Source organism: Chiloscyllium plagiosum, unplaced genomic scaffold (assembly GCF_037043375.1).
Source record: "Chiloscyllium plagiosum isolate Xiang-an unplaced genomic scaffold, Cpla_swu_hap1 HiC_scaffold_32, whole genome shotgun sequence".
NCBI classification, from domain to species: Eukaryota; Metazoa; Chordata; class Chondrichthyes; order Orectolobiformes; family Hemiscylliidae; genus Chiloscyllium; species Chiloscyllium plagiosum.
The window spans coordinates 4905180-4928686 of NW_028270170.1; the positions used below are offsets into that span (position 1 = coordinate 4905180).

Sequence of the window (23507 nt, forward strand, 5' to 3'; positions counted from 1 at the left end):
CACTTCTCGGTCCATTGGCCCATCTGGTCCAGATCCTGTTGTAATCTAAGGAACCTTCTTCGCTGTCCACTACACCTCCAATTTTGGTGTCATCTGCAAACTTACTAATTATACCTCTTATGCTCACATCCAAATCATTTATGTAAATGACAAAAAGTAGAGGGCCCAGCACCGATCCTTGTGGCACTCCACTGGTCACAGGCCTCCAGTCTGAAAAGCAACCCTCAACCACCACCCTCTGTCTTCTGCCTTCGAGCCAGTTCTGTATCCAAATGGCTAGTTCTCCCTGTATTCCATGAGATCCATGGGGAACCTTGTCGAAAGCCTTACTAAAGTCCATACAGATTACATCTACTGCTCTGCCCTCATCAACCCTCTTTGTTACTTCTTCAAAAAACTCAATCAAGTTTGTGAGACATGATTTCCCACGCACAAAGCCATTTTGACTATCCCTAATCAGTCCTTGCCTTTCCAAGTACATGTACATCCTGTCCCTCAGGATTCCCTCCAACAACTTGCCCACCACCGAGGTCAGGCTCACTGGTCTATAGTTCCCTGGCTTGTCCTTACTACCCTTCTTAAAGAGTGGCACTATGTTAGCCAATCTCCAGTCTTCCGGCACCTCATCTGTGACTATCGATGATACAAATATCTCAGCAAGAGGCCCAGCAATCACTTCTCTAGCTTCCCACAGAGCTCTAGGGTACACCTGACCAGGTCCTGGGGATTTATCCACCTTTACCCATTTGAAGACATCCAGCACTTCCTCTTCTGTAATCTGGACATTTTGCAAGGTGTCACCATCTATTTCCCTACTTTCTATATCTGCCATATCCTTTTCCACAGTAAACACTGGTTGCAAAATATTCATTTAATATCTCCCCCATTTTCTGCGGCTCCACACAAAGGCCGCCTTGCTGATCTTTGAGGGGCCCTATTCTCTCCCTAATTACCCTTTTGTCCTTAATGTACAAAAGGCTTCTCCTTAATTCTATTTGGCAAAGCTATGTCCCCTTTTTGCCTTCCTGATTTCCCTCTTATGTATACTCCTACTTCCTTTATACTCTTCTAAGGAATCACTCGATCTATCCTGACTATACCTTACAACTGCTTCCTTCTTTTTCTTAACCAAACCCTCAATGTCTTTAGTCATCCAGCATTCCCTAAACCAAGCAGCCTTCCCTTTCACTCTGACAGGAATATACTTTCTCTGGACTCTCGTTATCTCATTTCTGAAGGCTTTCCATTTTCCAGCCGTCCTTACCTTTCAAAAGTTCTTGCCTGATACCATCAAAAGTTGCCTTCGTCCAATTTGGAACTTCAACTTTTAGATCTGGTCTATCCTTTTCCATCATTATTTTAAATCTAATAGAATTATGGTTTCTGGCCCCAAAGTGCTCCCACACTGACACCTCACTCACCTGCCCTGCCTTATTTCCCAAGAGTTGGTCAAGTTTTGCATCTTCTCTAGTAGGTACATCAGAAAATTGTCTTGTACACACTTAACAAATTCCTCTCCCTCTAAACCCTTAACACTATGGCAGTCCCAGTCTATGTTTGGAATGTTACAATCCCCTACCATAACCACCCTATTATTCTTAGAGATAGCTGAGATCTCCTTACAAGTTTGTTTCTCAATTTCCCTCTGACTATTAGGGAGTCTATGATACAGTCCCAATAAGGTGATCATCCCTTTCTTATTTCTCAGTTCCACCCAAATAACTTCCCTGGATGTGTTTCCAGGAATATCCTCCCTCAGCACAACTGGAATGCTATCCCTTATCAAAAATGCCACTCCCCCTCCTCTCTTGCCTCTCTTTCTATCCTTCCTGTAGCATTTGTATCCTGGAACATTAAGCTGCCAGTCCTGCCCATCCCTGAGCCATGTTTCCGTAATTGCTATGATATCCCAATCTCATGTTCCTAACCTTGCCCTGAGTTCATCTGCCTTCCCTTTTAGGCCCCTTGCATTGAAATAAATGCAGTTTACGTTATTAGTCCTACCTTGTCCCTGCCTGCCCTGGCTGTTTAACTCACTTCTGTTCTCAACTGTACCAGTTTCTGATTGATCTCTTTCCTCACTATCTCCCTGGGTCCCACCCCCCCACTTTGCTAGTTTAAATCCTCCCGAGCAGCTCTAGCAAAACTCCCTGCCAGTATATTAGTCCCCTTCCAATTTAGATGCAATCCGTCCTTCTTGTACAGGTCACTTCTACCCCAAAAGAGATTCCAATGATCCAAAAATGTGAATCCTTCTCCCATACACCAGCTCCTCAGCCATGCATTCATCTGCTCTATCCTCCTATTCCTGCCCTCACTATCTCATAGCACCAGGAGTATTCCTGATATTACTACTCTCAAGGATCTCCTTTTTAAATTCCTGCCTAACTCTCTGTAATCTCCGTTCAGAATCTCAACCTTTTCCCTTCCTATATCGTTAGTTCCAATGTGGATAATGACCTCTTGCTGGCCCCTCTCCTCCTGGTGAACATTCTGCACCCTGTCCGAGACATTCTTGATCCTAACAGCAGGAAAGCAACACACCATTCTGATTTTTCATTGCTGGCCACAGAAATGTCTGTCTGTACCTCAGACTGGAGAGTCCCCTAACACAACTGATCTCTTGGAACCAGACATACCCCTTGTTGCATTAGAGCCAGTCTCAATACCAGTGATGGATGGCAGTTATAGGAGGGGGGAAAGTCTCAGATACAGTCACATAGACGGGGTAACTCCAGGAAAGAAAAGAGAGGTAGGCAGCTAGTGCAGGAGCCTTCAAACAGATATGCTGTTTTGGAAAATGTAGGGGGTGATGGATTCTCAGGGGACCGTAGCATGATGAAGGTTTAGTATAATGTCATTGCTGTTGTTCATTATGCTGCTGTTTATAAAGTCCGAGGTCCAATTTTGTTTTCAAAATCTGCCTAATTGCCTTTCCCCAGGCCCTTCAAAGATTTATGGAAATCCCCAGGTCTTTCTGTTCCTGAGCCCTCCCCATGATCATCTGCACACCTCTGTCCCACACACCACCATTGCTACCTTTTTAATCCCAGTCTTAGAATTCATGGTCAAGGGTTTTAAAGACAAGGGCTATGGTATAGGAGGCAGAATTTTTAAAAAAACTGGAGCTAGAACATTCAGAAGTGATGATATGGAGGTGCCGGTGTTGGACTGTGGTGGATAGTCGGAAATCACACAACACCAGCTTATAGTCCAACGAGTTTATTTGAAATCACAAGCTTTTGGAGCACTTCTGATTTCAAAGAAACATGTTGGACTATAAGCTGGTGCCGTGTGATTTCTGACTCAGAAGGAATCTTTTCGAACTGAATGGGGAAATCTGGAACTTCCTCTCCCAAATGATGTGGATACTGGGAGAACGACTGGAGCTGTCAGAACAGAGTTTGACTGGTTTCTGCTCGGTAAGGACATCAAGCAGATTATGTCATCAAAAAAAACAGGCAAGTCATGAACTAATGGAAGGGTCAAACAGGCTTGAGAAGCTGTTCCTAATGTCCTTATGGACCATCTTTTTCAGATGTCAATTAATTCAGCACATTTAGTATTTTTGCTTCACATTTCCAATATTCACTTATTTTTCCTTAAGAAACACTAATAAAAAGCCAGGGAACTACAGACCAGTGAGCCTGATGTCAGTGGTGGGCAAGTTATTGGAGAGGATTGAGGGACAGGATTTACATGCATTTGGAAAGGCAAGAACTGATTCGAGATAGTAAGCATGGCTTTGTGTGTGGGAAATAATGTCTCACTCTTAGGCAGTGTTGCTGAGCAAAGAAACCTTGGAGTCAGGTTCATAGCTCCTTGAAAGTGGAGTCGCAGGTAGATAGGATAGTGAAGGCGGCTTTTGGTATGCTTTCCTTTATTGGTCAGAGTATTGAGTATAGGAGTCGGGAGGTCATGTTGCAGCTATACAGGACATTGGTTAGGCCATTGTTGGAATATTGCGTGCAATTCTGGTCTCCTTCCTATCGGAAAGATATTGTGAAACTTGAAAGGGTCCAGAAATGATTTATAAGGGTTGGAGGATTTGAGCTACAGGGAGAGGCTGAACAGGATGAGGTTTATAGAGGTTTACAAAATTATGAGGGGCATGGATAGAATAAATAGACAAAGTCTTTTCCCTGGGGTTGGGGAGTCCCGACCTAGAGGGCATAGGTTTAGGGTGAGAGGGGAAAGAAATTAAAGAGACCTAAGGGGCAACGTTTTCACACAGAGGGTGGTACATGTATGGAATGAGCTGCCAGAGGAAGTGGTGGTGGCTGGTACAATTGCAACATTTAAGAGGCATTTGGATGGGTATATGAATAGTGATATGGGCCGGGTGCTGGCAGGTGGGACTAGATTGGGTTGGGTTATCTGGTCGGCATGGACGGGTTGGACCGAAGGGTCTGTTTCCATGCTGTACATCTCTATAACTCTATGACTAAGTGACAAAGAAGATCAATGATGACAGAGTGGTAGATGTTGTCTATGTGGACTTCAGCAAGACATTTGACAAGGTTCCACATGGTAGACTAGTTAGCAAGGTTAGATCACAAGGAACCCAGGGAGAGCTAGCCAATTGGCTTGAAGGTAGCAGTCAGAGGATTTCTTGGACTGCAGACCTGTGACCACAAGGATCCACTGTTTTTTGTCATTTATATAAATGATTTGGATGTGAATATAGGAAGCATGGTTAGTACGTTTGCAGATGACACCAAAATTTGTGGTGAAGTGGACAATGAAGATTATTGCACAGTACAGGTCATTCTCCTATAACGCATATTTCTACAACGTAATATGGCTGTAACGAGATTGGTGAACTGGGAAACTTCTTTTAAAACACAAACTTTAAAAGTGTGTGTTGGCTATAACATAACTGCACCACCAATACTGTAAGTATATTTGTAAAGTGCATGGTCGCACAGGAACATAACTATTGTGTAATAGCAGAATCACCTGTACAACAGGACCTTGATCAGATGGGCCAATGGGCTGAGGATTGGCAGATCGAGTTTAATGTACACAATTGTGAGGTGTTGCATTTTGGAAAGACAAATCAGAGCAGAACATATACACTTAATGAAAAGGTCCTGGGGAATGCTGTCAAACAGAGAAACCTAGGAGTGCAGGTGCACAGTTTTTTGAAAGTGGAGTCACAAGTACACAGTGTGGTGAAGGTGGCGAAGGTGGCATTTGGTACGCTTTCCTTCATTGGTCAGTGCATTGGGTACAGGAGTTGGGAGGTCATGTTCTGGCTGTACAGGACATTGGCCAGTCATTTTTGGAATACTGCATGCAATTCTGGTCTCCCTGCTATAGGAAAGATGTTGTTAAACTTGAAAGGGTGTCGAAAAGATTTACAAGGATGTTGCTAGGGTTGGAGTGTTTGAGCTAAAGGGAGTGGCTGGGGCTGTTTTCCCTGGAGCATCGGAAACTGAGGGGTGACCTTATAGAGGCGTATAAAATCATGAGGGGCTTAGATGAACAGCCAAGGTCTTTTCCCCAGGGTAGGTGAGTCTTAAACTAGAGGGCATAGGTTTAAGGTGAGGGGGGAAAGATTCAAAAGGGAGCTAGGGAGCAACTTTATCACAAAGAGGGTGTGTGTATGGAATGAGCTGCCAATGGAAGTAGTGGAGGTGGGCAGAACTACCACATTTAAAAGACATCTGGATGAGTACATGAATAGGAAGGGTTATTGGACTAGATCCGTTTAGAATATCTGGTTGGTCTGTACAAGTTGGACTGAAGGATCTGTTTCCATGCTGTAATACTCTATGACTCCATGACGCCAGCCCCTCAGTAATAACCATTAACACATGGACTATAATAGCAGATTCTTGGCCCTGAGTTTGCGAAAGCAATCGAGTTGCTCACAACAGAGTAGCACTCAGCCCTGATGATGAGAACTCTGAACATCATGCAAGTGGGTGAAAGGGATCTCAGCCTGACACTCAGAGCTCAATAGTCCTGTGTGTTGTTTCAGACTCAAACACAGGCACCTACACCATTTCTAACACAGCTCTCTGGAGTTTTTAAAAACTGGTGCTGAATAATTCAAGCAACACAAGCATGTATCAAAACAGCAAGGCTAAATTCTACAACAATTTCATTGTGTTAAGAGCAGGAACGCACTGGATGTTGGAGGAGGTTTCTGGGGAATTATAAGCACCTGGAATATGTGGCTGGTGCTGACTCTGTACATCTTCAAGGCAGAGGTTGATCGGTTCCTGACTCGGCAGAGATATGATCACACACAAGGTAACTATCTTTTCAGATAACATTTAGTTTGCGAGCTCCTGGACTGGTTTCCATTGAGTGAATGGATCAGAGAGGAATTATCCAGTGTATTGGTGCTGGGTTTGTCTCTGATTTTCATCCGCCCTCTAAGGTTCCAGGGTCAGGGCAGAGGGGACCTGTGACTTCACGATGATCCAGCAGAGGCAGGTGTGATGATCTAACTGGTCACTTCCTGCTCGGCAGTTTGGAACAGAAAGGTTTCAGCTGTTTTACTCACAAGTTAGGGTCAACCAGGAATATCTAAAGAAAGCTGGACGGCAATCCTGATATACTGGTGAAATTGCATTTAGGTACCAGCTTGGCACACTCCAAAAAGGTAACATTGGCACCAGAGAGTGCAGTTGACCAAGTTAAGATTAACAGCAGAAATTAAACAAATATGCTTCAATAAGAATGCATAGAATTATGCAGGGTGGCCCGGTGGCTAGCACTATTGCCTCACAGTGCCAGAGACCTGGGTTTGATTCCAGCCTCAGGAGACTGTCTGTGTGGCATTTTCACATTCTCCCCGTGCCTGCATGGGTTTCTTCCCACAGTCCAAAGATGTGCAAGTTAGATGAGCTGGCCATGCTAAATTGTCCATGGTGACCAGGGGTGTGTAGGTTAGGTGCATTAGTCAGGGTAAATAAAGGGTTGGGGAATGGGTCCGGGTGGGTTACTCTTCGGAGGGTTGATGTGGACTTTTTTGGCTGAAGGGCCTGTTTCCAAACTGTAGGGATTCTAATTCTAATTATGCCAGACATGAGAAAGTATATTTATTGAGAGTCTTAGGGGCATGGAGTTACCTGCACTGGTGCAGAAAAGGCTAAAAATGGATTCAATAGAGCTCTTTTTCCATTTAATAGAAGTTTTCATAGAGCAAATAAAGCAAAATGGTTTCCTTCACTTGGGGAATCAGTAACATTCTCCTTAGACATGACGTTTCAACCACAGGACTACTACTGTCTAGAAAAACAGGGCAGCAGATTGATGGAACACCTCTTCCTGCAAGTTCCCCACCAAGCCACACCATCCTAACTTGCAAATATATTGCTGTTCCTTCACTGTCACTGGGTCAGCATCCTGGAATTCTCTTCCTAAGGGCATTATGCAGCAGTTCAAGAAGGCAGCTCACCCCCACCTTTTCATCGGCATCTAGGGACGGGTAATAAATGCTGGTCCAGTCAGTGACACCCACATCCCATGAGTGAATGAAAAGAAAACAAAAAATTTCAAATCACTAGTTAAAAAGTGAAATGTCGTTAGGAGAAATATTCAGATGCAGTGCATCATTAGAAATCTAAATCTTCATTTAGTTCTCAAATATTACTTTCATATAAGGCATCCTGTTTGTAATCACAGCTTTCTGATGCTTGCTGTACCTGTGTTGTGAGCCAAGTCGCCTCACTGCTTGAAGATTACATTTTCTCTCAATAGTGTTGCCGAGTTCTCTTTTTCCTTTGAATCATTGGTCTCCAACCACTCCAATGGGATGGCTGGTCGTTTGTGCGCTCCTGTGATGGACTTTGTTCATTTTATATTGGGAAACTTGCAGTCTCCACGCTTCAATCCCATCGCACCACAAATTTTTGGGATGTTTGTATTGACTTCACCGCAAATCCAAGTGTGAATCAATAAATTACGATTGATGTTGTGTAAATGAAATTCGACTCTTTGGTGTAAAAGCAAAACACTGCGGATTCTGGAAATCCAAACCAAACAGAATGCTGGTAAAAGTCAACAGGTCTGGGAGTACTGGTGGAGACAAAAACAGGGTTAATGTTTCAAGTCCAGGATGATTCATCTTCAGATGCTGCCAGACCTGCTAAGTTGGCAAACAGTCCTAAGTTAATATTTTCAAACTATGATCCAGCACCAGCAAGCAACGTCACCAAGTATTTCATATCTGGGGAGGTTAATGTGAATAAGTAGACTTCTGGATAAGTTCAGCAATCACACAGAAATCAACCACCAAGGCCTTTCCTCATTCCATGAGCAAAGCGGCTGTGGAAATCAACTGAAATTTCAAAACTGCCACTCAGAGATTTTGGTGTACAGGGTCTTGAAAAGACAGTGGGGAAATGGAGTTGAGATCATGATCAGCCACAGTCCCACAGAAGAACAGAACAGCTGAATAGCCTCCTCTTGATCCTACGTTTCTAACTTGTGTCAGCTCACAAATACTGATGATGATGGAGCACTGCCTGAGGTTTCAGTGGTTCTGCTCATTGGTCTGGCCTAGATTTGGAACAGAATGACTAATTTATCCAAGAAAGCAATATCCTGATTTATCTGGGTCAGGACATGACCCCAGAAAGCAGCTTCGTTTGATGTTTCTCTATGTCTGCATGTTCCATGTGAAACTTTTGAAATAATGCTTTACATAAGATTCTCACTATTATCATACACTCTAGACTTGTGAATTAAAGAGAGAGAGAGAGAGACAGAGACACAGACAGCCACACATACAGATGGCAGGAGCGCGGGGAGAGAGAGAGAGACACACACAGACAGACACACAGACACACACACACACATGGCAGGAGCGCGGGGAGAGGGACAGAGAGAGAGAGAGAGAGAGAGAGAGAGAGAGACAGAGAGACATTTACATAGCACTCCAGTATCTCAAACATGTCTGACAAAATGCAGGAGTCATTGCTGTCATGGATAACTTGTAGACAATTTGCCTCCAATTACATGAATGACTAATTAACTCATTTGTACAGCTCCTGAGCTCTTCAGCATCCTGTTTTATTTGTGGCCATCCTTGCTAATAGCCAATGTTGTAAGAACATTAAATAAGAACACAATGACGCGTGATGGACCTGCTCCACCATGCATTACGTTTTTGGCAGATCTTCTCCCTCAATCCCAAGTTCTCATCCTCTCCCATATCTTTTTAGTTCCTTCGCATCTAAAAATTTAGCCATTTGTGTCATGAGCATAATTAATAACTGAATACCTTGGTTCTCTGGGATAAAGAATTCCAATGTTCCTCAACCCTGCTTGAACAGAAATGCCTCCTTCATCTCAATCCTGAATAGCCACCTGTATCCCTGGGATTATGGCCCTGAGATCAAGGCTTCACAACTGGGGGAATCCACATCTATTGTCACAAACTTTTTAAAAGAAAAACTGTGTTTCTAGGAGATTCTTGCAAATTCTCAAGAATACCAATATGTAGGCATTACAAACCTATATTTCCTTACATTATTTTTAATTGATGTTTTGTGTTCTCATATGCACAATTTCCAGGTGGAGACAGTCCTATTAATTCCCATCCTTGTAGCCTGATCATCATTCTGTGTATTTGTAATGAGCAATCATTCAACACCTCCTACAACCAAAGCAATTGGGAGGTTGGAACATTCATTGAATAATACTCCCAAACTCATTGGCCTGCTTTCCGTGGCACCAGAATGTAAATGCATTCCTTTTAGATGTCTCTCAATAAACTCAAATGATGCGCCAACGTTGTGTTTTCATCTAGCATTAGCAGTAGCTCTGTCTGCAATGCAGCAGCTGAAATCCTCACTGTTCTTCCAGGATCACGCACCTAGTAGACTAGGAGCCGCATTAGCAGGGCCCTTCTCCTTCCCTACGTTTCTTTGTGCATGCGTTCCAGCCGCATTCATATTTTTAACTTTATCGGTATCAGCCATGGCTCAGTCGCTTACACTCTCCCCTCAGAATCTAGCTGCACTCTACAGATTGACAAGTAGGAGCCAGGTTGATATCCTAGTGTCAATGCTGAGGGAGTGCTGCATTGCCAGATTTACCATCATTCGAACGAGACATTCAACCCATCTGGGAGAAAGTGAGGACTGCAGATGCTGGAGATCAGAGCTGAAAAATGTGTTGCTGGAAAAGGGCAGCAGGAGAATCAACGTTTCGGGCATAAGCCCTTCTTCAGGAACCCATCTGGGCTGTCAGCTGAACCCGAGGTATCTCTCTCATGAGTTCAGAGAGCAGTGGCCTTGCCCGTTTTCAATCCCTCAGCAACAGCACTGGGACAAGCTGACTTCAGCTGGTCACCATCTCACTGCGGTTTGTGGGAGCTTGCTATGCGCTCTTGGCTTCCCATTACCTAGATTGTGTCAGTGATTACATTGCTAATTGACCGTAAAATGGTTCGGGACATCCTGAAGCAGTGAAAGGTGCTGCATAAACAGAAGCAATTTCTTTGTTTCAGAGCAGACTGAAGGATTATGTGGATGCGACAACACCGAATAGCAGAGTACGTGTTGTTTAATGCTTTCCTGGCAAAGGGCAGGCTGAAAATGTTGTCTGCAAACCTGTACTTGCCTTAATTAACATAACTTTGAATTACTTTCCAAAACTCAACATCACATTTCTGTTTGGACGAACTTCACACAATCATGTCACATGCTGTCTTGGAGCTGATATATCAGATGGACCATTCTCTATAATTCACACAGCAGAATCTAGGCAGGCCAGAAGAGATGAGAAACTATGTCTCACACAATGAGCGAAGAACATGCTTTGTTGAGATTCTAGAAAGCAGGAGGTTTTTCCTTGCACTTGCAAACTGTGGTAGCATTGCATTCTGCCGGAGATATACCAACTCTCAGCAACTTTTGCAATTTACTGTTCTCCTTTATCACCCAAAACCAGACAGAGCTTACCTTCTGTAGGGCTATTAATTTTCCGTATGGCCTCCAAGTGCTCCGTCCAAATTTAATTTTGCATCGATAGCTGGGTTAACGTATCAAATCATAATCACAGTGCTGCCCTCGATCAACAGAACAATCCTATACAGAGACAAGTGCAGTGCTGCAAAGTCCTACAAAAGTGTTCTTTATTCTGCTAACTTTCTCATCATGTAAAGTGAGCCCTCATTTTGTTAATGTTACATTTTTTACCGGGGCAATGAACTAAAATCAGCTGGAACCAACAGAGATGACAAATGATGCAATTCATCATCTTCAGCCACATTGTAAGCTGCACACCTTCCTTTGACAGGATACCTGCTCCAGAGCATGTCTTCAAGTTTATTATAACCACCCACAATACATAACAATGACATGCATTTCTACAGCACTTTTAGGACAGTAAAATGGCCACAGCAAGATTCAGACAAAATTGGGTTCTGAGCCACTTAAGGAGATATCCAGACAGGTGACCAAAAGCTTGGCCCAAAGGTTTTGAGAAACAACTTAAGAGAGTAAAACTGAGAGGCGGAAATGTTTAAAGAGGGGATTCCAGAGGTTAGGAGCCAGACAACTGAAAGCACAGCTCCCAATGGGACAGCACTGTCATACAGAGACATAGCCCCAAGAGCAGAACTGAAGGAGCTCAGATCTCCGGGAAGGTTGCAGGGTTGGAAAGGCGACAGAGATATGAGGGGAACAAAAATAGAAACTGCTAAAAATACTTGGGAATCTGATGCTGCCAGAACCGCTGAGTTTTTCCAGCAATTCCTGTCTTTGTCTCCGATATCCAGCATCTGCAATTCTTTCGGTTTTTCATTTAGAGATAAGGATGGTTTGAAGACATTGATGGATTTTAAACAGGGAAGATTTTAGGACAGGGTGTTGCTGGCTTGGGGATCCATATAGGCTAGGCTTACTTTGCAATCTTTTCCAAGCCTATCCCACCACCAGGAAGCGAGGTCAACCTGAAATTAATAGCTGCTGCCCAGGGGAAGGGATAATCCTGACGTTGTCACCCGGTTACAAATTGAGGAAGGCTCTTGCGGAAAAGGAGGTCAATTCCAGAGATGAAACCTCTCCACTTACAGTTCCAGATTGTTCCACCAATGATCTGAATCAGAGAATTCCTACAGTGTAGAAAGAGGCCATTTGGCCCATTGAGTCTGCACCGACCCTCTGAAGAGCATTCCACCCAGCCCCAGCTCCCCACCCTATCCTTGTAACCCCACATTTCCCATGGCCAGTCCACCTAACCTGTACATCTCTGAACCGTGGTAGGAAACTGGAGCACACCCACGCAGACGGGGTGGAATCAAACCTGGGTCCCTGGCGCTGCGAGTAGGCAGTGCTAACCACTGAGCCAATGCAGCACCCACATCTGTTGTGGCATTATTTCAGTTGCAGAATGGGTGGACAGAGCTTCAATTTAATATTTCACCCAAAAAACAGCACACCTCCAACAGTGCATCATCCCTCAGTAATCCTGTGGAAGCTTAGATTTTGTGCTCAAGTGTTTGGAGTGGGGCTTGAACCTACGACCTTCTGACTCTGAAATGAGAACTGAGCCATGACTGACCCCAATAAAATGCAACTGAACATTCAAGCTTATCTCTGCTTGCCCAATGTGTGTTCCTGTCTCCAAATTACATCTTTAAAAAAATGACCCACCAGGAGTTTGCTGTGTGAACATCGCTGCATTTGTTACATGACAACAGCGAGCACATGTCTAAAGCACTTCAATGGTTGGGAAGCACTTTGGCATAACCAGAGGTAAAAGGTGTAACAGAAACGTAACATTTTGTCCCAATATGCTGTTTGAATTACTAAGCTTCGATTGCTGTGTGCAGTTTGTTCAGTACCACACTTGTTTGGTGACTGCCACATGTTTATTAATAGGCATACACCCCTCCAAAGAAAACATTTGGAAAGACAGCATCATGATTGTGGTCAAAAGAAACAGACCGTGTTACCAAAAATGTCCACCTTGTGCTTATTATCAAGAATACTAAATTTCAAAGGGAGCAACAATTTATATTACATGAGTAAAGGGGCAAGACTGAAGTGACTTGCCATCAATCAGCACCTTTTTCTCACGCAATACAAATTATCCTTGCCTTTAAAATTAGGCATTCTTACACCTGTCCTGATAAATACAAGGCAAAAAGCTTGTCACTCTTTCCCAGCGATACTCCTGTCCTACCAAGTGACTACTTTCACATTGACCCCCAGTTAAAAAAAAAGGTTCTATGTTTCCTTATCCTCTGCTGCTGATGGAATTAACAACTTCGTCACGAGATAATCACTGTATTCTCAACACTAGCGAAACAAAATGGTGGTCCTACCACCTCTCTCTCTCTCTTTTCCCTGAAGAAATCTCTTTCAATGAAATGAAAATGAACACAAGAGCTTGTCGCCTGAAGTATTATCTTAAAGGAGCTGTGAGCGTATCTCTATTTAAAATGTTCACATAATTTGAAACAATAAATATTCTCAAAGCCCAGGCAAAGACACTTCCATACTTACAATGTGGAGGTGCTGGTGTTGGACTTGAGGGGGACAAAGTCAGAAGTCACACAACACCAGGTTATAATCCAACAGGTTTATTTAAAATCACAAGCTTTTGGAAGGTTGCTCCTTTGTCAAGTACCCGGTGAAGAAGCAGCGCTCCGAAAACTCCTGATTTTAAATAAACCTGTTGGACTATAACCTGGTGTCGTGTGACTTCTGACATCAATGTTTAGTGAGAGAATAATAAACACACTTCTCAATTTTAGCTTTTGAAGCTTAAAATAATCCCAATTTATCTTTCGTTCCCCCTCTACTATTGAAGTATTAGCTGTGGCTCAATGGGTAACATTATCTTCAACAAGTCAGAAAGTGATAGGGTCACTTTCAACTCCAGAGCCGAGAGTTCCCAATTCAGGTCAGTGGTGCCTACATGGAGGGAATTCTGCACTACTGGAGGCACGTCTTGCAGATGATCCCTCAAACTGAGGCTCTGGCTTTCCTGTCAGGTAGATATAAAAGATCCCAAAGCTATTTATCGAAGAAGAGAAGGAAAATTCTCCACAGTCCCAATATTAATTCCTCAACCAACATTGGTGATAAAAATGGAATGTCTGGTCATTATCTCATTGTTGTGCATGGGAACTTGCTATGTGCAGATTGGCAACTACACCTCTTACAGTATAACAATGGCTACACTCCAAAAGCAGTTACTGTGGTCCAGACTGAAACCCCCCTCAAAATATATTCAGAAGACTCAAGACCCTAACTCTTTCTTATTTTAAAGAAAAGTGCCAGACATTGTGTTCCAGATGCAATTCAATTGGTCAACCTACCAGATTTGAAGCAAAACACACTTTATTCATACATTGTAGTTAAAATACAACAAAGAGGAGGATTGGAATAACTTAACGATGTAGGAAAACTTAACAAAATAATAGATCATTTAACTACCAAACAGAAACTGTTCCAATATGGTAACACTCCATAAACACTCCCCTGGCAAAGACAAATTCAGTAAAATAGATTGTCTCACAGGCAATTCTCCAGTTCCAGAGGAAAAGAACATCAAGGCAAAACTCAGAGAGAGAGAGTAGCAGGGAGAGATGTACTGCAGCTTCCACCCAGCTTCAAGGCCCAGCAACAACTAGTAAAAGCTAAAAACTAGAAATCCTGGTTCTGAGAGAGCCTGACTCCACCCATTCAGACTGCTTCTATTGTTCCAACTTAAAAAAACCCAAGGCCTCTTAAACTGTTTACTCTGTTGAGTCGGAGTAGAATGCTCAGTACCTCTGCCATAAAGCCTCCGTTCAAAAACAAAGGACAGCACACAAGTCATAGTATTGTCACACAATTCTTTGGCTGCAATTTGCTTTGTGACAAGCTGAGGAAGTGAATAGTGCTATATAAATGCAATATATTCTCCTCTTTAGTCTGCCATGAGGCTTCAAATGCGCAATATCAGCACTTTATAACATTCTTATCTTGGAAAGTTTCTAATATTCTTAAGTGTCTATCATCCAGCTCACTTCTGAAGTCATTTAGAAAACAAAAAGAAAATAGATGCAGCAGCAGCACAGAAAGATTGATAATGACAGAAGCTGAGAAATTGGACAAGGGCAGAGTAATGTACCCTGGGAATAGCAGGTACAGAGTAGCTAATAATTCCATTTCATTGATAGTCTGTAACTCTGTCCAAACACAGCCTGCAGCTTCTGTGTTGAAGAAAAAGTTCCTGATGGTCTCCAAAAACATGAAAGAGGATTTCCAGGGTTTTCATTTGGTCAGAAACATTGTGGGCTGTTTTTGGATTTTGAGTTGAGAGAAAGGAATTTAGAGAAAAAGATTTTTAAAAGTAATATTTTGAGTTTAATCGGTTCAATCACGATCTTTGTTGGGGGATTTTAATCACTTTCCATTGCCACAGACTTCTGTTTATATCACAGTCAAGAAGATCTGACAACAACTCATTTTATTTCATTGGATTTCTGTGAATTGACATGTATCATTCCTGAAATGCAGGAAGCAGCCATTCGGCCTTCTCATGTTGTTCCATCATTCAATTTGATCTTATTTAACTCCATCTACCTGTCGTGGTTCTGTGAAACAAAACTGCATCTCCTGACCTAACACAAACCTGGCAGCCTAAGTTTGGGTATTTTCAAACTGACTCCCAGCGTTCATGGCTTTTTTTTTTCCAGAGAGTGAGTTCCAGATTTCTTGTACCTTTTGTCAGAAAAACTGCTTCAAGCCATCACCTCCTGAACAGCTAGCTCTTAGTTTAATTTTGTGCCCCTTGTTCTGCAACCCCTTATCGGAAGTAGTACTTTCTCTCTAAACTACTTTCATTTAATCATCTTAAACAGACTCTCACCAGAATTTTGTACACCCAAGGTCTAATCTATACAACCTGCCCTTACAATTTAACCCATCTTCCTGATATTGTATTGGTCAGAAGGCAATTTTCTGGGTTTTTTTTGTTGTTTTAGGAACAAATAATCAAGTGGCAATCAAATGAGGCAGAAATATGGGTCCAAAATGTGTGAAACTGGGGTGAAGGGGGTGGTACTGTGACTGCCATATAAGAATTAATACTTGAAATATCACACTGTAAATGCAGGAATAGGAAATACCATAGATTGACAACTGGGCAAAAATGTAGATATATGGCAAATAGTGTTTTCCATAAATTTTAATTAGTCAATAGCAAATAAACTATACAAGTTCTAGTTGAAAATACCATCTCAGTTCCAGAGTGAAAGCTGCACTTAGCTAAATCTAAACTGCAGAAGTTTGCAAATTGGAACATTAATAGGAATTCCTTCACATCAGTATTTATTTTGTTAACTGGTCATTTGAGTCACTATATAGCAGGGTTGGGGAGGGAAAATAAAAACCATATGTTTGTTATTGATCTCAGGAAGGTGTATAGGTGCATGTGATTATAACGAGGTCAGCCAGATGGACCTCAGAATATGTGTTCCCTGATTTAATGAGATTAACAGCCCCAATCAGGGAGCCCTGGCTGACAGATATTAACAGGAATGTCAGATATATCTTTTTCATTCTGAGAGCTGGCTCTGAGAGAGCTGGATCAGTGTCAAAGACTCTCCACATGTAAATAAAGGGTGACATCGTGACAAGACATGCATTCATGTGCTAAGCTTGAGTTTGTTTAGCAGTGTGTGTTCTGTATGTGCTAGACTTGAGGGCATCCATACAAGAGGGTATGAGCAAATGCATACTGGAGGGTGGTGCACATGTGAAGTTATGGGTGTGTGTGTTACATGTATGGTGTGCATGTGTTTTTTTTAATTCACTCCTGGGACATTAGTGTCGCTGGCTGAGCAGCATTTATCACTAATCTCTATTCACCCCCAGGGGTAGTTAAGAGTCAGCCACATTGCTGTGGGACTGGAGTCATGTGTAGGTTAGATCAGGCAAGGATGGCAGATTTCTTTCCCAAAAGGACATCAATGAACCAGATGGGTTTTTACAACAATCGACAGTGGTTACACAGTCACCATTCGCGCTAGCGTTTAATTGCAGTGTGGGAAAAATGTGGCAGTGGCAGGTATGTGGGGGGGATCTGTGTGTAAGTGAGGGACATGCCTGACTGCACAGGTGAGAAAGTATCTACGTGCATGGTATGTCTGTGAGGAGCATGTCTGTACTTAGTGCGATTGAGTGGCATATGCAGTGAGCCTGGTTTTGAGTGAGGGGTGTGCATGTTGAGAGTTAGAGGGCGATGCTTTCAGAGTTGTGGGGAAGGGAACATGGGGATGAGAACAGGTACTGTCTGGTTAGTGAGGCTACCCTGGATTAATATCATGCGCACATCCTCAGATTGCAAAAGTAGCAGCATGGCTGAGGTACCAGAAAGCAGCTAACTGCTGTATCCAAGCAACAACCAGAACCTTCCACACAGAGGAAAAAAACTAGATGGGGTGGGAGCCATGCAATTGCAGAAGTCACCAGCAAGAGTATCAGATAATTGAATGATTTGGAGATGCCGGTGTTGAACTGGGGTGTACAAAGTTAAAAATCACACAACACCAGGTTATAGTCCAACAGGTTTAATTGGAAGCACACTAGCTTTTGGAGCGACGCTCCTTCACAATCACCTGATGAAGGAGCGACGTTCTGAAAGCTAGTGTGCTTCCAATTAAACCTGTTGGACTATAACCTGGTGTTGTGTGATTTTTAACTTAGAATAATTGAAAAGTTTCTGGCCATTCCAAATACAAATAATGTGAAACATTACAGTAATACACCCATCCACCAAACTGGGTGATGTTCTGTTCTTCACTTATTTTTCTCGAAAAATTCACTTATCTTATGAAATAGAAATAAAACAGACCAATTGCGGGGTTTATGGCATTTGTGCAAATTCAATCATTTTTTGAAAGAAGTGGGAAGAGGGTCATTTTAAAAACTGGGAATAGACGGATGGAGTTCCGATAAACTGTATTTGTCCCAGGGAGACTTTTACATAAGTTTACAAGTCTCACCCGTGGAATCAGCTTTAATGAAGACCATTTGGAGCAATTTCAGCTGTCAACCTGCATTTGGCAAGTAGATGGCAGTAACGACATAGTCTCCAACTGCTAATGTACAGACCGAAGGTGCTGCCTTCCCCAAAACACAAAAGAGAGAAATGCAATGAATTAGAAACTTTATATATTTTTTTTGTCAGAGCTTCCAAGAGTTTCTGGGGAGGTGTAAAATACAAATTGAAAATATGCAACAAAGGAAATGCACATTGCATTCAATTCACCAATTCCTAGATCCCAACCTTTATGGATTTTCAAAACAAATTGCTAGAGGGATTCTGCATTTGGGGTTTCTCCATCCTGGACAGCAGCACAGTATTGCGGTGACTGGCATTGTCTATTCACCAGCAATAAAGTGCCATTGTGTTCCTGGTGAAACCAGAGGCCAGTTTAAAATGCTGCGTGTTTGTGTGAACGCAGTTGCTAGGGAACAAATATGCCAGCTCCTTCCCTAGCAGAGATGGCCAGAGTCAGACAACAAGCAAATTCCACCAGCCACAAACACAGAAACAATCTCAAATTATTTGGTTTTGACCGCCAAATGACCCCTGATTCTAATGAGTCTGACACACCATTCGCCCTTTCCTAAACGTGCATTCTTCACCCAATAAAACCCACACAGCCCATGACCCACAGGAACTGCCTGTAGCATCACTACCCTCCATAGCTCATGTTTATTGACCATTGAGAAACACCAGTGCCGATCGAGAGAAGTTTTCCCCTGGCCTATACAACAACATGAAACGTGCAGACAGCTGTTTCCTTGTAAATCCACCCCCCACAACTGTCCCCACACTCCCTCAAACGACAACAAAAAAAAATTGTCATTGTGCAAGTGACCTTTTCCCCTCGCTGGAGATGGACATAAATGAGGCCAGACTGTAACCTTTTCACCTGCACGATAACCAGTCCTGCTCATCTGCCAGCTGACAATGTGGATGCATCCCTCGTGCATTTACGGTGCTGCTCTGGTGCCATTTCAAACCTTGTTACAAAGCCCCACATTCCTCTTTCTGTGTCCCTCACACACCCAAAGGCCGTCGTGTCCGTGTTTAGTGTCAGCAACTGTAAACATTTACGATGCAATCGCTCACACAGCTCGCTTCTCTTTCCTGAAAAAGATCTGCAGGAGCCACAGCTTTAGAATCAAGTCTTTAATGGACCTTCATTCCCACCAGGGTACAGGGAAAATATTAACATTATTAAACAGTGTGTGATCAGATGCAGAGCCTCCCCTCTATCCTTCGGAACAAATATTTTCATAACAAACATTTCCATTTGTATTCATCCCAAGACACCAAACATCTTGTTCTTTAAAAAAAATGTCTGGTCATAGTGTTCTGCCATTTGGGTTCAAATTTGGAGTTTAACCAAACTGAATTGTGAGCCACACACAATTTGACAGTGAGGGGACACAAATGGGAGGTCCTTGGAGGGTGTCAGTGGACCTATGAAATTAACTTGGTTAACCGATTATAGGATGGATTAAAAAGAAGGAAAAGCTGGACTCAGTCATATAGTCATAGAGATGTACAGCACGGAAACAGACCCTTCAGTTCAACCCGTCCATACCAATCAGATATCCCAACACAATCTAGTCCCACCTGCCAGCATCCAGCCCATATCCCTCCAAACCCTTCCTATTCATATACCCATCCCCAGTCACCTGGCTCTTTGAGCCATCTCCACCATTCAGGAGGATCTTGGCTGCTCTCCAGCTTGACTGCAAAGACAACAGCAACTAAGGAAACATTAAAAAAATCAAAGTGAGCAACTGGGGAATCACCAGCACATTTTGTCCTTCGCCCAGTTTTCTCTTCCATTTGATAGAATTAGACTTAGAATTAGCTTTGTTGTCACATTTACTCAAACGAGTACAGTGAGAAACTTCATAAGGTGTCACTTACAGCGCTGTCATAGGTGCAAAGGTACCCAGGTACAGCTACTTCATTTACAACAGGTTAGAAAACAGAGAAATAAAAAGTCCGGCATTACAAAAAAACAACGGCCTTTCAACCCAGACCACACTGGCACCTTGCTCATAAAGAGCCATGGGGTGGTGAAAGGAATTGAATTTTGGTGGAGGGGAAAACAACTGCTAGAAGTATAGAGTACATGATATAGTTTCAATGTGACATCTCAATACTGCATGTACCCCAGCAGCTACTAATAGCTTTTAATACTCCTTATAAAACTCAAACATCTCATCAGGTATTGAGAAATGCAAATATAAAGTCCAAGAGCAGCTGCAAATATGCGATCGCCTGGTTGCATCACCATCCAAGATGCTCCATAATGAACATTACAAGTCTTCACAATGAATCTTTTGCCAATTTTAGCTGTTTCTTGTATGTGTGCAGACACTGCAGCAATATGACAAGGTCCCACTAACAATGAAGGTATGAGGAAGGTGGATGTGATGGATTGGGAATGTAAATTAATTAATAGACAGACAATGGTTAGTGTTTAAAGAACTAATGACTTGTTTTCAAACACAAGGCATTCCTATCAGGCAAAAAAAAACAACAGGAAAAGGGTGAGTGACACACTTAACAAGGGAAGTTAAAAATAGTATTAAAGTAGGATGGTTTTGTAGTCTATAGGTCGTAACCTGAGGATTAGGAGAATTTTAGAATTGAAAGGAGCAGAGAGAAATTGATAAAGGAAGTAAGAATAGAATATGAATGCAAAATAGCAAGAAACATAAAAACAGATTGTGAAAGCTTCTGCAGACATGTAACCCGGAAAAGATTAGCAAAGATAAATACAGGCTGGTTATAGGCAGAGATAGGAGAATTTATAATGGCTCAAAGGTAGAAGACAGAGGGTGGTGGTTGAGGGTTGTTTTTCAGACTGGAGGCCTGTGAACAGTGGAGTGCCACAAGGATCGGTGCTGGGTCCTCTACTTTTTGTCATTTACATAAATGATTTGGATGTGAGCATAAGAGGTACAGTTAGTAAGTTTGCAGATGACACTAAAATTGGAGGTGTAGTGGACAGCGAAGAGGGTTACCTCAGATTACAACAGGATCTTGACTAGATGGGCCAATGGGCTGAGAAGTGGCAGATGGAGTTTAATTCAGATAAATGCGAGGTGCTGCATTCTGGGAAAGCAAATCTTAGCAGGACTTATACACTTAATGGTAAGGTCCCAGGGAGTGTTGCTGAACAAAGAGACCTTGGAGTGCAGGTTCATAGCTCCTTGAAAGTGAAGTCGCAGGTAGATAGGATAGTGAAGAAGGCTTTCCTTTATTGGTCAGAGTATTGAGTATAGGAGTCGGGGGTCATGTTGTGGCTGTACAGGACATTGGTTAGGCCACTGTTGGAATATTGTGTGCAATTCTGGTCTCCTTCCTATCGGAAAGATGTCGTGAAACTTGAAAGGGTTCAGAAATTATTTACAAGGATGCTGCCAGGGTTGGAGGATTTGAGCTATAGGGAGAGGCTGAACAGGCTGGGACTGTTTCCCTTGGAGCGTCGGAGGCTGAGGGGTGACCTTATAGAGGTTTACAATATTATGGATAGGGTAAATAGGCAAAGTCTTTTCCCTGGTGTCGGGGAGTCCAGAACTAGAGGGCATAGGTTTAGGGTTAGAGGGGAAATATATAAAAGAGATCTAAGGGGCAACATTTTCACACAGAGGGTGGTACGTGTATGGAATGAGCTGCCAGAGGAAGTGGTGGAGGCTGGTATAATTGCAACATTTAAGAGGCATTTGGATATGTATATGAATAGGAAGGGTTTGGAGGGATATGGGCCGGGTGCTGGCAGGTGGGACTAGATTGGGTTGGGATATCTGGTCGGCGTGGACAGGTTGGACCGAAGGGTCTGTTTCCGTGTTGTACATCTCTATGACTCTGTGACTCTATAATACAAAATAGGGAAATGTGTACCTTGTGTGTGTTTTACAACAGAGAAATTATTGAAGTAACTTTTGTTTTTCTTTTAAGGAGAAGACACTAGAAGCCTTCTTGAAATAATCAAGATTCAAGAATCGAGCGAGTGGGCAATGAAAACAAACCGGTATTATTAAAAAGTAGTATTGGAGAAATTAATGGAACTAGAAGTTGAAAATCCCAGGGGCCCTTCACGCTAAAGTGATAGATTCACTATCTTTGTAACTATGAGTGATCATCTTTCAAATATTATGATTTGGGGTTATATACTAACAGGAATTGAGGATTGGTTAAGAGGCTGAAAGCACCAAATAGGAATAAACAAGTCATTTTCAGGTTGCCAGCCTGTGAAGAGTGAGATACTTCAGAATCTACAGCAATGATTTGGATACAGGGAGCAATTTTAATATTCCCAAGGCATGCAAAACTTGATGGGAATGTGAGTTGCAAGGAGGATGCAATGAGGGTTTAGATTTAAACAGGCCGAGTCAGTGTTGTATCGTGGATAAATGAGAGGTTATCCACTTTTGGGAGGAGGAATGAAGTGAAAGGTATTTTTAAAATGGTGAGTGAATGAAAAATGTTGTGCACAAAGGGACGCAGGTGTACTTGTTCATGTCTCACTGAAGGCTAGCATGCAGATGCAGCAAGCAGTTTGAAAAGCAAACTCTATGCGAGATTTTATAGCAGGGGGATTTGAGGAGAGGAGCAAAAACATCTTGCTTTAAGTTGTAGAGAAAACTGGATAGATTGCACCTGGAGTTTTATGCGCAGTTCTAGTCCCCTTACCCAGGGAAGGATCTATTTGCCAGAGAGAGAACATAGTGGATGCTCACAAGATGAATTCCTGGAATAGACAGACTGTCCCAAGAAGGCATTGAGAGGCCTGGAAGATAACCAATGTTGTCCCATTGTTTAAGAAAGGCAGCAGGGATAATCCAAGGAATTACAGGTTTGTGAGCCTCACATTGGGAAATTATTGGAAAAGATTTTCAGGGACAAGATCTATACCGCATTTAGAAGTGCAATAGACAGCGTGGGTTTGTCTGGGGGGAGGTCACGCCTCACTAACTTGATATCGAGATTTTTGAGGAGGTGACAAAGATGATTGATGAGGGAAAAGCAGTTGATGTTGTCTGCACGGACTTCAGTAAAGCTTTTGACAAGGTCCCTCATGGCAGACTAGTACAAAAGGTGAAATAACATGGTATCAGGTGTGAGCTAGCAAGATGGATACAGAACTGGCTAAGTCATAGGAGAAGGAGGGTAGTGATGGAAGAATGCTTTTCGGAATGGAGGGCTGTGATCAGTGCTGGGGCCTCTGCTGTTTATGCTCTACATAAATGATTGGGAGGAAAATGTGGCTGATCTCTTTCATAAGTTTTCAGATGATACAAAGATTGATGGAGTTGTGGATAGTGAGGAAGATTGTCAAAGGGTGCACCAGTGTATAGATCAGTTGAAGACATGGGCAGAAAAACAGCAGATGGAGTTTAATCCAGACAAGTGTGAGGTGATGCATTTTGGAAGGTCAAGTACAGATGGAAATTATACAGTGAATGGCAGAACCCATGGGGAGTATTGATATGAAGAGGGATCTG

The 23507-nt window shown here is 42.7% G+C and overlaps 1 protein-coding gene and 1 long non-coding RNA gene across 2 annotated transcripts in view; one reads left to right on the plus strand and one right to left on the minus strand.

Moving 5' to 3' along the window:
* Positions 1–23507, minus strand: part of LOC122539733 (src kinase-associated phosphoprotein 1) — a 397172-nt gene that overhangs the window by 268595 nt on the left and 105070 nt on the right. The gene's annotated exons all lie outside the window — the stretch shown is intronic.
* The window catches only part of LOC148141538 (uncharacterized), a 112786-nt gene that overhangs the window by 37806 nt on the left and 51473 nt on the right, over positions 1–23507 (plus strand). Inside the window, exon 2 of the long non-coding RNA XR_015752473.1 lies at positions 21961–22033. This is a non-coding gene — a long non-coding RNA (uncharacterized LOC148141538). The remainder of the gene's footprint in view (positions 1–21960; positions 22034–23507) is intronic.